The 16,959-nt window shown below is 41.6% G+C and overlaps 16 pseudogenes; all 16 read left to right on the forward strand.

Annotated features, from left to right (window-relative positions):
* Positions 1-1,414: 1,414 nt before the first annotated feature.
* LOC137112521 (5S ribosomal RNA) lies at positions 1,415-1,533 on the forward strand (annotated as a pseudogene).
* An 867-nt stretch (positions 1,534-2,400) lies between these two features.
* LOC137112781 (5S ribosomal RNA) lies at positions 2,401-2,519 on the forward strand (annotated as a pseudogene).
* An 857-nt stretch (positions 2,520-3,376) lies between these two features.
* LOC137112560 (5S ribosomal RNA) lies at positions 3,377-3,495 on the forward strand (annotated as a pseudogene).
* Positions 3,496-4,352: 857 nt separating this feature from the next.
* Positions 4,353-4,471, forward strand: LOC137112493 (5S ribosomal RNA; annotated as a pseudogene).
* An 846-nt stretch (positions 4,472-5,317) lies between these two features.
* LOC137112557 (5S ribosomal RNA) lies at positions 5,318-5,436 on the forward strand (annotated as a pseudogene).
* Positions 5,437-6,293: 857 nt separating this feature from the next.
* LOC137112782 (5S ribosomal RNA) lies at positions 6,294-6,412 on the forward strand (annotated as a pseudogene).
* Positions 6,413-7,279: 867 nt separating this feature from the next.
* LOC137112783 (5S ribosomal RNA) lies at positions 7,280-7,398 on the forward strand (annotated as a pseudogene).
* Positions 7,399-8,255: 857 nt separating this feature from the next.
* Positions 8,256-8,374, forward strand: LOC137112511 (5S ribosomal RNA; annotated as a pseudogene).
* Positions 8,375-9,241: 867 nt separating this feature from the next.
* On the forward strand, positions 9,242-9,360 carry LOC137112784 (5S ribosomal RNA; annotated as a pseudogene).
* An 857-nt stretch (positions 9,361-10,217) lies between these two features.
* On the forward strand, positions 10,218-10,336 carry LOC137113051 (5S ribosomal RNA; annotated as a pseudogene).
* An 857-nt stretch (positions 10,337-11,193) lies between these two features.
* Positions 11,194-11,312, forward strand: LOC137112743 (5S ribosomal RNA; annotated as a pseudogene).
* Positions 11,313-12,179: 867 nt separating this feature from the next.
* LOC137112786 (5S ribosomal RNA) lies at positions 12,180-12,298 on the forward strand (annotated as a pseudogene).
* An 857-nt stretch (positions 12,299-13,155) lies between these two features.
* LOC137113052 (5S ribosomal RNA) lies at positions 13,156-13,274 on the forward strand (annotated as a pseudogene).
* An 857-nt stretch (positions 13,275-14,131) lies between these two features.
* Positions 14,132-14,250, forward strand: LOC137113053 (5S ribosomal RNA; annotated as a pseudogene).
* Positions 14,251-15,107: 857 nt separating this feature from the next.
* LOC137113125 (5S ribosomal RNA) lies at positions 15,108-15,226 on the forward strand (annotated as a pseudogene).
* An 857-nt stretch (positions 15,227-16,083) lies between these two features.
* Positions 16,084-16,202, forward strand: LOC137112754 (5S ribosomal RNA; annotated as a pseudogene).
* Positions 16,203-16,959: the final 757 nt, after the last annotated feature.

Raw genomic sequence — 16,959 nt, forward strand, 5'->3', positions numbered from 1 at the left:
TTGAGTGTGGCGCGTCATGTTTTATATATTGCAAGAAACCATGCACTTTTTGGGGGTAAAATAATAAGTAGAACGGCACTGTGTAAGAATTTGGTTAAATGCTATTTGAAAATCTTTTATGAAGCGGATAAGGATGGTTTTGAAAGAAGGTGGGGGGCGAAGAATGATCTATGTGGTGTAGATAGAGAAGGGCGGATGGTGGTGGATTTTGGTTAATGGTAGGTTGGGATAAAATGGGTAGGGGTTTACTCCTGTTTGGGTCTTTTTGTGTTTAATATGTGTGTATAATTTGAGATGTTTTTTCATAATTTTGTTCTGTTTTGAAATGGGAAATGAATATACAAATGTAAAATATGTATGTTATTTTCTGATTTTAAGCACCTTTGTATTTGTCTTCACCAAAATGTAAAAGAGTATTTTTGATAATAAAAAGAGAAAAAAAAAAAAAATAAGCGCCCGATCTCGTCCGATCTCGGCAGCCAAATAGAGCCGGGCCTGGTTAGTACTTGGTAGGAAGACCGCCTGGGAATACCAGGTGCTGTAAGCTTTTTTGCTTGGGTTTACGGGCAGCACAAGCTGGTGTTACTGCCTATTTATTCATAGAAATTGTTCTATATTTTCATCAAATTTTGTTCTTTCATTGCTGTTTTGCTACTTTATTGGTTTGTCAACCATCGTGCTTCATTACTAGTAGACCATGTTACGGTCCTGGCCATATGTGTTGTTTTTATTTTGTTGTTCTTATAGGTGCCCTGCCTGATTGGCCGGATTGGGGGGCAGTACAGGAAGCTGATTGGTCCATCCTACACTTCCTGGAGTTTTAAAAGTACGGTTCCCAACAGCTAGCGAGGCTCTTTCTGGCAGCAGCACCTGTTTGCTGTTCTTGGTTTCCAAACTTTATTTAGCATTTTTGAATTGTTAGGTTTTATGCCGTCGTTTTGTTTATAAATTGTATATTTTGTAAATAGTATTAAATCTGTAGGGGTGAACAGCCATTTTCTTTTGATTGTTTTCTCTTGTTTTCACATTAGGGAGTTAGGGTTAGCGACTGTCTTTTGGATTGTTTATTTCTATCAGGCTAGCTAGCACTTTCTGTGGGAAATGGCTTATTTTGTTTATTATGTTGGCCTTGGTTTGCCCTGAGTTGTAGTGTCATGTTTTGTTTGACACTTTCTTTCGTTTAAAATAAATATCATTCTGTTGGAACATCTCGATACTGGAGTTTGGTTTGGGGATCGGAGAGGGAACATGCTAATTTATCTTTGTATGTTGCACCCTGACCCCCTGGACAGGGGCGTAACAGACCAGTACAGTTATAGTACTTTGTACTTTGCCACATTTATCTTCTTCTTAGCAAGTGTCATGCATTCTGCTTCTCCAGCGTTTTTAAGAGCTGTTGATGATGTCAAATGCAGCTTACGGCCACACCGCTCTCTAAGCGCCCGATCTCGTCCAATCTCGGCAGCCAAATAGAGCCGGGCCTGGTTAGTACTTGGTAGGAAGACCGCCTGGGAATACCAGGTGCTGTAAGCTTTTTTGCTTGGGTTTACGGGCAGCACAAGCTGGTGTTACTGCCTATTTATTCATAGAAATTGTTCTATATTTTCATCAAATTTTGTTCTTTCATTGCTGTTTTGCTACTTTATTGGTTTTTCAACCATCGTGCTTCATTACTAGTAGACCATGTTACGGTCCTGGCCATATGTGTTGTTTTTATTTTCTCGTTCTTATAGGTGCCCTGCCTGATTGGCCGGATTGAGGGGCAGTACAGGAAGCTGATTGGTCCATCCTACACTTCCTGGAGTTTTAAAAGTACGGTTCCCAACAGCTAGCGAGGCTCTTTCTGGCAGCAGCACCTGTTTGCTGTTCTTGGTTTCCAAACCTTATTTAGCATTTTTGAATTCTTAGGTTTTGTGCCGTGGTTTTGTTTATAAATTGTATATTTTGTAATTCGTATTAAATCTGTAGGGGTGAACAGCCATTTTCTTTTGATTGTTTTCTCTTGTTTTCACATTAGGGAGTTAGGGTTAGCGACTGTCTTTTGGTTTGTTTATTTCTATCAGGCTAGCTAGCACTTTCTGTGGGAAATGGCTTATTTTGTTTATTATGTTGGCCTTGGTTCGCCCTGAGTTGTAGTGTCATGTTTTGTTTGACACTTTCTTTCGTTTAAAATAAATATCATTCTGTTGGAACATCTCGGTCCTGGATTTTGGTTTGGGGATCGGAGAGGGAACATGCTAATTTATCTTTGTATGTTGCACCCTGACCCCCTGGACAGGGGCGTAACAGACCAGTACAGTTATAGTACTTTGTACTTTGCCACATTTATCTTCTTCTTAGCAAGTGTCATGCATTCTGCTTCTCCAGCGTTTTTAAGAGCTGTTGATGATGTCAAATGCAGCTTACGGCCACACCGCTCTCTAAGCGCCCGATCTCGTCCGATCTCGGCAGCCAAATAGAGCCGGGCCTGGTTAGTACTTGGTAGGAAGACCGCCTGGGAATACCAGGTGCTGTAAGCTTTTTTGCTTGGGTTTACGGGCAGCACAAGCTGGTGTTACTGCCTATTTATTCATAGAAATTGTTCTATATTTTCATCAAATTTTGTTCTTTCATTGCTGTTTTGCTACTTTATTGGTTTTTCAACCATCGTGCTTCATTACTAGTAGACCATGTTACGGTCCTGGCCATATGTGTTGTTTTTATTTTGTTGTTCTTATAGGTGCCCTGCCTGATTGGCCGGATTGGGGGGCAGTACAGGAAGCTGATTGGTCCATCCTACACTTCCTGGAGTTTTAAAAGTACGGTTCCCAACAGCTAGCGAGGCTCTTTCTGGCAGCAGCACCTGTTTGCTGTTCTTGGTTTCCAAACTTTATTTAGCATTTTTGAATTGTTAGGTTTTATGCCGTGGTTTTGTTTATAAATTGTATATTTTGTAAATAGTATTAAATCTGTAGGGGTGAACAGCCATTTTCTTTGGACTGTTTTCACATTAGGGAGTTAGGGTTAGCGACTGTGTTTTGGTTTGTTTATTTCTATCAGGCTAGCTAGCACTTTCTGTGGGAAATGGCTTATTTTGTTTATTATGTTGGCCTTGGTTCGCCCTGAGTTGTAGTGTCATGTTTTGTTTGACACTTTCTTTCGTTTAAAATAAATATCATTCTGTTGGAACATCTCGATCCTGGATTTTGGTTTGGGGATCGGAGAGGGAACATGCTAATTTATCTTTGTATGTTGCACCCTGACCCCCTGGACAGGGGCGTAACAGACCAGTACAGTTATAGTACTTTGTACTTTGCCACATTTATCTTCGTCTTAGCAAGTTTCATGCATTCTGCTTCTCCAACGTTTTTAAGAGCTGTTGATGATGTCAAATGCAGCTTACGCCCACACCGCTCTCTAAGCGCCCGATCTCGTCCGATCTCGGCAGCCAAATAGAGCCGGGCCTGGTTAGTACTTGGTAGGAAGACCGCGTGGGAATACCAGGTGCTGTAAGCTTTTTTGCTTGGGTTTACGGGCAGCACAAGCTGGTGTTACTGCCTATTTATTCATAGAAATTGTTCTATATTTTCATCAAATTTTGTTCTTTCATTACTGTTTTGCTACTTTATTGGTTTGTCAACCATCGTGCTTCATTACTAGTAGACCATGTTACGGTCCTGGCCATATGTGTTGTTTTTGATATGTTGTTCTTATAGGTGCCCTGCCTGATTGGCCGGATTGAGGGGCAGTACAGGAAGCTGATTGGTCCATCCTACACTTCCTGGAGTTTTAAAAGTACGGTTCCCAACAGCTAGCGAGGCTCTTTCTGGCAGTAACACCTGTTTGCTGTTCTTGGTTTCCAAACCTTATTTAGCATTTTTGAATTGTTAGGTTTTGTGCCGTGGTTTTGTTTATAAATTGTATATTTTGTAAATAGTATTAAATCTGTAGGGGTGAACAGCCATTTTCTTTGGACTGTTTTCACATTAGGGAGTTAGGGTTAGCGACTGTCTTTTGGTTTGTTTATTTCTATCAGGCTAGCTAGCACTTTCTGTGGGAAATGGCTTATTTTGTTTATTATGTTGGCCTTGGTTCGCCCTGAGTTGTAGTGTCATGTTTTGTTTGACACTTTCTTTCGTTTAAAATGAATATCATTCTGTTGGAACATCTCGATCCTGGATTTTGGTTTGGGGATCGGAGAGGGAACATGCTAATTTATCTTTGTATGTTGCACCCTGACCCCCTGGACAGGGGCGTAACAGACCAGTACAGTTATAGTACTTTGTACTTTGCCACATTTATCTTCTTCTTAGCAAGTGTCATGCCTTCTGCTTCTCCAGCGTTTTTAAGAGCTGTTGATGATGTCAAATGCAGCTTACGGCCACACCGCTCTCTAAGCGCCCGATCTCGTCCGATCTCGGCAGCCAAATAGAGCCGGGCCTGGTTAGTACTTGGTAGGAAGACCGCCTGGGGATACCAGGTGCTGTAAGCTTTTTTGCTTGGGTTTACGGGCAGCACAAGCTGGTGTTACTGCCTATTTATTCATAGAAATTGTTCTATATTTTCATCAAATTTTGTTCTTTCATTGCTGTTTTGCTACTTTATTGGTTTGTCAACCATCGTGCTTCATTACTAGTAGACCATGTTACGGTCCTGGCCATATGTGTTGTTTTTATTTTCTCATTCTTATAGGTGCCCTGCCTGATTGGCCGGATTGAGGGGCAGTACAGGAAGCTGATTGGTCCATCCTACACTTCCTGGAGTTTTAAAAGTACGGTTCCCAACAGCTAGCGAGGCTCTTTCTGGCAGCAGCACCTGTTTGCTGTTCTTGGTTTCCAAACCTTATTTAGCATTTTTGAATTCTTAGGTTTTGTGCCGTGGTTTTGTTTATAAATTGTATATTTTGTAATTCGTATTAAATCTGTAGGGGTGAACAGCCATTTTCTTTTGATTGTTTTCTCTTGTTTTCACATTAGGGAGTTAGGGTTAGCGACTGTCTTTTGGTTTGTTTATTTCTATCAGGCTAGCTAGCACTTTCTGTGGGAAATGGCTTATTTTGTTTATTATGTTGGCCTTGGTTCGCCCTGAGTTGTAGTGTCATGTTTTGTTTGACACTTTCTTTCGTTTAAAATAAATATCATTCTGTTGGAACATCTCGATCCTGGATTTTGGTTTGGGGATCGGAGAGGGAACATGCTAATTTATCTTTGTATGTTGCACCCTGACCCCCTGGACAGGGGCGTAACAGACCAGTACAGTTATAGTACTTTGTACTTTGCCACATTTATCTTCTTCTTAGCAAGTTTCATGCATTCTGCTTCTCCAACGTTTTTATGCAGCTTACGGCCACACAGCTCTCTAAGCGCCCGATCTCGTCCGATCTCGGCAGCCAAATAGAGCCGGGCCTGGTTAGTACTTGGTAGGAAGACCGCCTGGGAATACCAGGTGCTGTAAGCTTTTTTGCTTGGGTTTACGGGCAGCACAAGCTGGTGTTACTGCCTATTTATTCATAGAAATTGTTCTATATTTTCATCAAATTTTGTTCTTTCATTGCTGTTTTGCTACTTTATTGGTTTGTCAACCATCGTGCTTCATTACTAGTAGACCATGTTACGGTCCTGGCCATATGTGTTGTTTTTATTTTGTTGTTCTTATAGGTGCCCTGCCTGATTGGCCGGATTGGGGGGCAGTACAGGAAGCTGATTGGTCCATCCTACACTTCCTGGAGTTTTAAAAGTACGGTTCCCAACAGCTAGCGAGGCTCTTTCTGGCAGCAGCACCTGTTTGCTGTTCTTGGTTTCCAAACTTTATTTAGCATTTTTGAATTGTTAGGTTTTATGCCGTGGTTTTGTTTATAAATTGTATATTTTGTAAATAGTATTAAATCTGTAGGGGTGAACTGCCATTTTCTTTGGATTGTTTTCACATTAGGGAGTTAGGGTTAGCGACTGTCTTTTGGTTTGTTTATTTCTATCAGGCTAGCTAGCACTTTCTGTGGGAAATGGCTTATTTTGTTTATTATGTTGGCCTTGGTTCGCCCTGAGTTGTAGTGTCATGTTTTGTTTGACACTTTCTTTCGTTTAAAATAAATATCATTCTGTTGGAACATCTCGATCCTGGATTTTGGTTTGGGGATCGGAGAGGGAACATGCTAATTTATCTTTGTATGTTGCACCCTGACCCCCTGGACAGGGGCGTAACAGACCAGTACAGTTATAGTACTTTGTACTTTGCCACATTTATCTTCTTCTTAGCAAGTGTCATGCAATCTGCTTCTCCAGCGTTTTTAAGAGCTGTTGATGATGTCAAATGCAGCTTACGGCCACACCGCTCTCTAAGCGCCCGATCTCGTCCGATCTCGGCAGCCAAATAGAGCCGGGCCTGGTTAGTACTTGGTAGGAAGACCGCCTGGGAATACCAGGTGCTGTAAGCTTTTTTGCTTGGGTTTACGGGCAGCACAAGCTGGTGTTACTGCCTATTTATTCATAGAAATTGTTCTATATTTTCATCAAATTTTGTTCTTTCATTGCTGTTTTGCTACTTTATTGGTTTTTCAACCATCGTGCTTCATTACTAGTAGACCATGTTACGGTCCTGGCCATATGTGTTGTTTTTATTTTCTCGTTCTTATAGGTGCCCTGCCTGATTGGCCGGATTGAGGGGCAGTACAGGAAGCTGATTGGTCCATCCTACACTTCCTGGAGTTTTAAAAGTACGGTTCCCAACAGCTAGCGAGGCTCTTTCTGGCAGCAGCACCTGTTTGCTGTTCTTGGTTTCCAAACCTTATTTAGCATTTTTGAATTGTTAGGTTTTGTGCCGTGGTTTTGTTTATAAATTGTATATTTTGTAATTCGTATTAAATCTGTAGGGGTGAACAGCCATTTTCTTTTGATTGTTTTCTCTTGTTTTCACATTAGGGAGTTAGGGTTAGCGACTGTCTTTTGGTTTGTTTATTTCTATCAGGCTAGCTAGCACTTTCTGTGGGAAATGGCTTATTTTGTTTATTATGTTGGCCTTGGTTCGCCCTGAGTTGTAGTGTCATGTTTTGTTTGACACTTTCTTTCGTTTAAAATAAATATCATTCTGTTGGAACATCTCGGTCCTGGATTTTGGTTTGGGGATCGGAGAGGGAACATGCTAATTTATCTTTGTATGTTGCACCCTGACCCCCTGGACAGGGGCGTAACAGACCAGTACAGTTATAGTACTTTGTACTTTGCCACATTTATCTTCTTCTTAGCAAGTGTCATGCATTCTGCTTCTCCAGCGTTTTTAAGAGCTGTTGATGATGTCAAATGCAGCTTACGGCCACACCGCTCTCTAAGCGCCCGATCTCGTCCGATCTCGGCAGCCAAATAGAGCCGGGCCTGGTTAGTACTTGGTAGGAAGACCGCCTGGGAATACCAGGTGCTGTAAGCTTTTTTGCTTGGGTTTACGTGCAGCACAAGCTGGTGTTACTGCCTATTTATTCATAGAAATTGTTCTATATTTTCATCAAATTTTGTTCTTTCATTGCTGTTTTGCTACTTTATTGGTTTGTCAACCATCGTGCTTCATTACTAGTAGACCATGTTACGGTCCTGGCCATATGTGTTGTTTTTATTTTGTTGTTCTTATAGGTGCCCTGCCTGATTGGCCGGATTGGGGGGCAGTACAGGAAGCTGATTGGTCCATCCTACACTTCCTGGAGTTTTAAAAGTACGGTTCCCAACAGCTAGCGAGGCTCTTTCTGGCAGCAGCACCTGTTTGCTGTTCTTGGTTTCCAAACTTTATTTAGCATTTTTGAATTGTTAGGTTTTATGCCGTGGTTTTGTTTATAAATTGTATATTTTGTAAATAGTATTAAATCTGTAGGGGTGAACTGCCATTTTCTTTGGATTGTTTTCACATTTGGGAGTTAGGGTTAGCGACTGTCTTTTGGTTTGTTTATTTCTATCAGGCTAGCTAGCACTTTCTGTGGGAAATGGCTTATTTTGTTTATTATGTTGGCCTTGGTTCGCCCTGAGTTGTAGTGTCATGTTTTGTTTGACACTTTCTTTCGTTTAAAATGAATATCATTCTGTTGGAACATCTCGATCCTGGATTTTGGTTTGGGGATCGGAGAGGGAACATGCTAATTTATCTTTGTATGTTGCACCCTGACCCCCTGGACAGGGGCGTAACAGACCAGTACAGTTATAGTACTTTGTACTTTGCCACATTTATCTTCTTCTTAGCAAGTGTCATGCATTCTGCTTCTCCAGCGTTTTTAAGAGCTGTTGATGATGTCAAATGCAGCTTACGGCCACACCGCTCTCTAAGCGCCCAATCTCGTCCGATCTCGGCAGCCAAATAGAGCCGGGCCTGGTTAGTACTTGGTAGGAAGACCACCTGGGAATACCAGGTGCTGTAAGCTTTTTTGCTTGGGTTTACGGGCAGCACAAGCTGGTGTTACTGCCTATTTATTCATAGAAATTGTTCTATATTTTCATCAAATTTTGTTCTTTCATTGCTGTTTTGCTACTTTATTGGTTTTTCAACCATCGTGCTTCATTACTAGTAGACCATGTTACGGTCCTGGCCATATGTGTTGTTTTTATTTTCTCGTTCTTATAGGTGCCCTGCCTGATTGGCCGGATTGAGGGGCAGTACAGGAAGCTGATTGGTCCATCCTACACTTCCTGGAGTTTTAAAAGTACGGTTCCCAACAGCTAGCGAGGCTCTTTCTGGCAGTAACACCTGTTTGCTGTTCTTGGTTTCCAAACCTTATTTAGCATTTTTGAATTGTTAGGTTTTGTGCCGTGGTTTTGTTTATAAATTGTATATTTTGTAATTCGTATTAAATCTGTAGGGGTGAACAGCCATTTTCTTTTGATTGTTTTCTCTTGTTTTCACATTAGGGAGTTAGGGTTAGCGACTGTCTTTTGGTTTGTTTATTTCTATCAGGCTAGCTAGCACTTTCTGTGGGAAATGGCTTATTTTGTTTATTATGTTAGCCTTGGTTCGCCCTGAGTTGTAGTGTCATGTTTTGTTTGACACTTTCTTTCGTTTAAAATAAATATCATTCTGTTGGAACATCTCGGTCCTGGATTTTGGTTTGGGGATCGGAGAGGGAACATGCTAATTTATCTTTGTATGTTGCACCCTGACCCCCTGGACAGGGGCGTAACAGACCAGTACAGTTATAGTACTTTGTACTTTGCCACATTTATCTTCTTCTTAGCAAGTGTCATGCATTCTGCTTCTCCAGCGTTTTTAAGAGCTGTTGATGATATCAAATGCAGCTTACGGCCACACCGCTCTCTAAGCGCCCGATCTCGTCCGATCTCGGCAGCCAAATAGAGCCGGGCCTGGTTAGTACTTGGTAGGAAGACCGCCTGGGAATACCAGGTGCTGTAAGCTTTTTTGCTTGGGTTTACGGGCAGCACAAGCTGGTGTTACTGCCTATTTATTCATAGAAATTGTTCTTTATTTTCATCAAATTTTGTTCTTTCATTGCTGTTTTGCTACTTTATTGGTTTTTCAACCTTCGTGCTTCATTACTAGTAGACCATGTTACGGTCCTGGCCATATGTGTTGTTTTTATTTTGTTGTTCTTATAGGTGCCCTGCCTGATTGGCCGGATTGGGGGGCAGTACAGGAAGCTGATTGGTCCATCCTACACTTCCTGGAGTTTTAAAAGTACGGTTCCCAACAGCTAGCGAGGCTCTTTCTGGCAGCAGCACCTGTTTGCTGTTCTTGGTTTCCAAACTTTATTTAGCATTTTTGAATTGTTAGGTTTTATGCCGTGGTTTTGTTTATAAATTGTATATTTTGTAAATAGTATTAAATCTGTAGGGGTGAACAGCCATTTTCTTTGGACTGTTTTCACATTAGGGAGTTAGGGTTAGCGACTGTGTTTTGGTTTGTTTATTTCTATCAGGCTAGCTAGCACTTTCTGTGGGAAATGGCTTATTTTGTTTATTATGTTGGCCTTGGTTCGCCCTGAGTTGTAGTGTCATGTTTTGTTTGACACTTTCTTTCATTTAAAATAAATATCATTCTGTTGGAACATCTCGATCCTGGATTTTGGTTTGGGGATCGGAGAGGGAACATGCTAATTTATCTTTGTATGTTGCACCCTGACCCCCTGGACAGGGGCGTAACAGACCAGTACAGTTATAGTACTTTGTACTTTGCCACATTTATCTTCGTCTTAGCAAGTTTCTTGCATTCTGCTTCTCCAACGTTTTTAAGAGCTGTTGATGATGTCAAATGCAGCTTACGGCCACACCGCTCTCTAAGCGCCCGATCTCGTCCGATCTCGGCAGCCAAATAGAGCCGGGCCTGGTTAGTACTTGGTAGGAAGACCGCGTGGGAATACCAGGTGCTGTAAGCTTTTTTGCTTGGGTTTACGGGCAGCACAAGCTGGTGTTACTGCCTATTTATTCATAGAAATTGTTCTATATTTTCATCAAATTTTGTTCTTTCATTACTGTTTTGCTACTTTATTGGTTTGTCAACCATCGTGCTTCATTACTAGTAGACCATGTTACGGTCCTGGCCATATGTGTTGTTTTTGATATGTTGTTCTTATAGGTGCCCTGCCTGATTGGCCGGATTGAGGGGCAGTACAGGAAGCTGATTGGTCCATCCTACACTTCCTGGAGTTTTAAAAGTACGGTTCCCAACAGCTAGCGAGGCTCTTTCTGGCAGCAGCACCTGTTTGCTGTTCTTGGTTTCCAAACCTTATTTAGCATTTTTGAATTGTTAGGTTTTGTGCCGTGGTTTTGTTTATAAATTGTATATTTTGTAAATAGTATTAAATCTGTAGGGGTAAACAGCCATTTTCTTTGGACTGTTTTCACATTAGGGAGTTAGGGTTAGCGACTGTCTTTTGGTTTGTTTATTTCTATCAGGCTAGCTAGCACTTTCTGTGGGAAATGGCTTATTTTGTTTATTATGTTGGCCTTGGTTCGCCCTGAGTTGTAGTGTCATGTTTTGTTTGACACTTTCTTTCGTTTAAAATAAATATCATTCTGTTGGAACATCTCGATCCTGGATTTTGGTTTGGGGATCGGAGAGGGAACATGCTAATTTATCTTTGTATGTTGCACCCTGACCCCCTGGACAGGGGCGTAACAGACCAGTACAGTTATAGTACTTTGTACTTTGCCACATTTGTCTTCTTCTTAGCAAGTGTCATGCATTCTGCTTCTCCAGTGTTTTTAAGAGCTGTTGATGATGTCAAATGCAGCTTACGGCCACACCGCTCTCTAAGCGCCCGATCTCGTCCGATCTCGGCAGCCAAATAGAGCCGGGCCTGGTTAGTACTTGGTAGGAAGACCACCTGGGAATACCAGGTGCTGTAAGCTTTTTTGCTTGGGTTTACGGGCAGCACAAGCTGGTGTTACTGCCTATTTATTCATAGAAATTGTTCTATATTTTCATCAAATTTTGTTCTTTCATTGCTGTTTTGCTACTTTATTGGTTTTTCAACCATCGTGCTACATTACTAGTAGACCATGTTACGGTCCTGGCCATATGTGTTGTTTTTATTTTCTCGTTCTTATAGGTGCCCTGCCTGATTGGCCGGATTGAGGGGCAGTACAGGAAGCTGATTGGTCCATCCTACACTTCCTGGAGTTTTAAAAGTACGGTTCCCAACAGCTAGCGAGGCTCTTTCTGGCAGTAACACCTGTTTGCTGTTCTTGGTTTCCAAACCTTATTTAGCATTTTTGAATTGTTAGGTTTTGTGCCGTGGTTTTGTTTATAAATTGTATATTTTGTAATTCGTATTAAATCTGTAGGGGTGAACAGCCATTTTCTTTTGATTGTTTTCTCTTGTTTTCACATTAGGGAGTTAGGGTTAGCGACTGTCTTTTGGTTTGTTTATTTCTATCAGGCTAGCTAGCACTTTCTGTGGGAAATGGCTTATTTTGTTTATTATGTTGGCCTTGGTTCGCCCTGAGTTGTAGTGTCATGTTTTGTTTGACACTTTCTTTCGTTTAAAATAAATATCATTCTGTTGGAACATCTCGGTCCTGGATTTTGGTTTGGGGATCGGAGAGGGAACATGCTAATTTATCTTTGTATGTTGCACCCTGACCCCCTGGACAGGGGCGTAACAGACCAGTACAGTTATAGTACTTTGTACTTTGCCACATTTATCTTCTTCTTAGCAAGTGTCATGCATTCTGCTTCTCCAGCGTTTTTAAGAGCTGTTGATGATGTCAAATGCAGCTTACGGCCACACCGCTCTCTAAGCGCCCGATCTCGTCCGATCTCGGCAGCCAAATAGAGCCGGGCCTGGTTAGTACTTGGTAGGAAGACCGCCTGGGAATACCAGGTGCTGTAAGCTTTTTTGCTTGGGTTTACGGGCAGCACAAGCTGGTGTTACTGCCTATTTATTCATAGAAATTGTTCTTTATTTTCATCAAATTTTGTTCTTTCATTGCTGTTTTGCTACTTTATTGGTTTTTCAACCATCGTGCTTCATTACTAGTAGACCATGTTACGGTCCTGGCCATATGTGTTGTTTTTATTTTGTTGTTCTTATAGGTGCCCTGCCTGATTGGCCGGATTGGGGGGCAGTACAGGAAGCTGATTGGTCCATCCTACACTTCCTGGAGTTTTAAAAGTACGGTTCCCAACAGCTAGCGAGGCTCTTTCTGGCAGCAGCACCTGTTTGCTGTTCTTGGTTTCCAAACTTTATATAGCATTTTTGAATTGTTAGGTTTTATGCCGTGGTTTTGTTTATAAATTGTATATTTTGTAAATAGTATTAAATCTGTAGGGGTGAACAGCCATTTTCTTTGGACTGTTTTCACATTAGGGAGTTAGGGTTAGCGACTGTGTTTTGGTTTGTTTATTTCTATCAGGCTAGCTAGCACTTTCTGTGGGAAATGGCTTATTTTGTTTATTATGTTGGCCTTGGTTCGCCCTGAGTTGTAGTGTCATGTTTTGTTTGACACTTTCTTTCGTTTAAAATAAATATCATTCTGTTGGAACATCTCGATCCTGGATTTTGGTTTGGGGATCGGAGAGGGAACATGCTAATTTATCTTTGTATGTTGCACCCTGACCCCCTGGACAGGGGCGTAACAGACCAGTACAGTTATAGTACTTTGTACTTTGCCACATTTATCTTCGTCTTAGCAAGTTTCATGCATTCTGCTTCTCCAACGTTTTTAAGAGCTGTTGATGATGTCAAATGCAGCTTACGGCCACACCGCTCTCTAAGCGCCCGATCTCGTCCGATCTCGGCAGCCAAATAGAGCCGGGCCTGGTTAGTACTTGGTAGGAAGACCGCGTGGGAATACCAGGTGCTGTAAGCTTTTTTGCTTGGGTTTACGGGCAGCACAAGCTGGTGTTACTGCCTATTTATTCATAGAAATTGTTCTATATTTTCATCAAATTTTGTTCTTTCATTACTGTTTTGCTACTTTATTGGTTTGTCAACCATCGTGCTTCATTACTAGTAGACCATGTTACGGTCCTGGCCATATGTGTTGTTTTTGATATGTTGTTCTTATAGGTGTCCTGCCTGATTGGCCGGATTGAGGGGCAGTACAGGAAGCTGATTGGTCCATCCTACACTTCCTGGAGTTTTAAAAGTACGGTTCCCAACAGCTAGCGAGGCTCTTTCTGGCAGCAGCACCTGTTTGCTGTTCTTGGTTTCCAAACCTTATTTAGCATTTTTGAATTGTTAGGTTTTGTGCCGTGGTTTTGTTTATAAATTGTATATTTTGTAAATAGTATTAAATCTGTAGGGGTGAACAGCCATTTTCTTTGGACTGTTTTCACATTAGGGAGTTAGGGTTAGCGACTGTGTTTTGGTTTGTTTATTTCTATCAGGCTAGCTAGCACTTTCTGTGGGAAATGGCTTATTTTGTTTATTATGTTGGCCTTGGTTCGCCCTGAGTTGTAGTGTCATGTTTTGTTTGACACTTTCTTTCGTTTAAAATAAATATCATTCTGTTGGAACATCTCGATCCTGGATTTTGGTTTGGGGATCGGAGAGGGAACATGCTAATTTATCTTTGTATGTTGCACCCTGACCCCCTGGACAGGGGCGTAACAGACCAGTACAGTTATAGTACTTTGTACTTTGCCACATTTATCTTCGTCTTAGCAAGTTTCATGCATTCTGCTTCTCCAACGTTTTTAAGAGCTGTTGATGATGTCAAATGCAGCTTACGGCCACACCGCTCTCTAAGCGCCCGATCTCGTCCGATCTCGGCAGCCAAATAGAGCCGGGCCTGGTTAGTACTTGGTAGGAAGACCGCGTGGGAATACCAGGTGCTGTAAGCTTTTTTGCTTGGGTTTACGGGCAGCACAAGCTGGTGTTACTGCCTATTTATTCATAGAAATTGTTCTATATTTTCATCAAATTTTGTTCTTTCATTACTGTTTTGCTACTTTATTGGTTTGTCAACCATCGTGCTTCATTACTAGTAGACCATGTTACGGTCCTGGCCATATGTGTTGTTTTTGATATGTTGTTCTTATAGGTGTCCTGCCTGATTGGCCGGATTGAGGGGCAGTACAGGAAGCTGATTGGTCCATCCTACACTTCCTGGAGTTTTAAAAGTACGGTTCCCAACAGCTAGCGAGGCTCTTTCTGGCAGCAGCACCTGTTTGCTGTTCTTGGTTTCCAAACCTTATTTAGCATTTTTGAATTGTTAGGTTTTGTGCCGTGGTTTTGTTTATAAATTGTATATTTTGTAAATAGTATTAAATCTGTAGGGGTGAACAGCCATTTTCTTTGGACTGTTTTCACATTAGGGAGTTAGGGTTAGCGACTGTCTTTTGGTTTGTTTATTTCTATCAGGCTAGCTAGCACTTTCTGTGGGAAATGGCTTATTTTGTTTATTATGTTGGCCTTGGTTCGCCCTGAGTTGTAGTGTCATGTTTTGTTTGACACTTTCTTTCGTTTAAAATAAATATCATTCTGTTGGAACATCTCGATCCTGGATTTTGGTTTGGGGATCGGAGAGGGAACATGCTAATTTATCTTTGTATGTTGCACCCTGACCCCCTGGACAGGGGCGTAACAGACCAGTACAGTTATAGTACTTTGTACTTTGCCACATTTATCTTCTTCTTAGCAAGTGTCATGCATTCTGCTTCTCCAGCGTTTTTAAGAGCTGTTGATGATGTCAAATGCAGCTTACGGCCACACCGCTCTCTAAGCGCCCGATCTCGTCCGATCTCGGCAGCCAAATAGAGCCGGGCCTGGTTAGTACTTGGTAGGAAGACCGCCCGGGAATACCAGGTGCTGTAAGCTTTTTTGCTTGGGTTTACGGGCAGCACAAGCTGGTGTTACTGCCTATTTATTCATAGAAATTGTTCTATATTTTCATCAAATTTTGTTCTTTCATTGCTGTTTTGCTACTTTATTGGTTTGTCAACCATCGTGCTTCATTACTAGTAGACCATGTTACGGTCCTGGCCATATGTGTTGTTTTTGATATGTTGTTCTTATAGGTGCCCTGCCTTATTGGCCGGATTGAGGGGCAGTACAGGAAGCTGATTGGTCCATCCTACACTTCCTGGAGTTTTAAAAGTACGGTTCCCAACAGCTAGCGAGGCTCTTTCTGGCAGCAGCACCTGTTTGCTGTTCTTGGTTTCCAAACCTTATTTAGCATTTTTGAATTGTTAGGTTTTGTGCCGTGGTTTTGTTTATAAATTGTATATTTTGTAAATAGTATTAAATCTGTAGGGGTGAACAGCCATTTTCTTTGGACTGTTTTCACATTAGGGAGTTAGGGTTAGCGACTGTCTTTTGGTTTGTTTATTTCTATCAGGCTAGCTAGCACTTTCTGTGGGAAATGGCTTATTTTGTTTATTATGTTGGCCTTGGTTCGCCCTGAGTTGTAGTGTCATGTTTTGTTTGACACTTTCTTTCGTTTAAAATAAATATCATTCTGTTGGAACATCTCGATCCTGGATTTTGGTTTGGGGATCGGAGAGGGAACATGCTAATTTATCTTTGTATGTTGCACCCTGACCCCCTGGACAGGGGCGTAACAGACCAGTACAGTTATAGTACTTTGTACTTTGCCACATTTGTCTTCTTCTTAGCAAGTGTCATGCATTCTGCTTCTCCAGTGTTTTTAAGAGCTGTTGATGATGTCAAATGCAGCTTACGGCCACACCGCTCTCTAAGCGCCCGATCTCGTCCGATCTCGGCAGCCAAATAGAGCCGGGCCTGGTTAGTACTTGGTAGGAAGACCACCTGGGAATACCAGGTGCTGTAAGCTTTTTTGCTTGGGTTTACGGGCAGCACAAGCTGGTGTTACTGCCTATTTATTCATAGAAATTGTTCTATATTTTCATCAAATTTTGTTCTTTCATTGCTGTTTTGCTACTTTATTGGTTTTTCAACCATCGTGCTACATTACTAGTAGACCATGTTACGGTCCTGGCCATATGTGTTGTTTTTATTTTCTCGTTCTTATAGGTGCCCTGCCTGATTGGCCGGATTGAGGGGCAGTACAGGAAGCTGATTGGTCCATCCTACACTTCCTGGAGTTTTAAAAGTACGGTTCCCAACAGCTAGCGAGGCTCTTTCTGGCAGTAACACCTGTTTGCTGTTCTTGGTTTCCAAACCTTATTTAGCATTTTTGAATTGTTAGGTTTTGTGCCGTGGTTTTGTTTATAAATTGTATATTTTGTAATTCGTATTAAATCTGTAGGGGTGAACAGCCATTTTCTTTTGATTGTTTTCTCTTGTTTTCACATTAGGGAGTTAGGGTTAGCGACTGTCTTTTGGTTTGTTTATTTCTATCAGGCTAGCTAGCACTTTCTGTGGGAAATGGCTTATTTTGTTTATTATGTTGGCCTTGGTTCGCCCTGAGTTGTAGTGTCATGTTTTGTTTGACACTTTCTTTCGTTTAAAATAAATATCATTCTGTTGGAACATCTCGGTCCTGGATTTTGGTTTGGGGATCGGAGAGGGAACATGCTAATTTATCTTTGTATGTTGCACCCTGACCCCCTGGACAGGGGCGTAACAGA

The sequence above is a fragment of the Channa argus genome, unplaced genomic scaffold (assembly GCF_033026475.1).
Source record: "Channa argus isolate prfri unplaced genomic scaffold, Channa argus male v1.0 Contig014, whole genome shotgun sequence".
Taxonomy (NCBI): domain Eukaryota; kingdom Metazoa; phylum Chordata; class Actinopteri; order Anabantiformes; family Channidae; genus Channa; species Channa argus.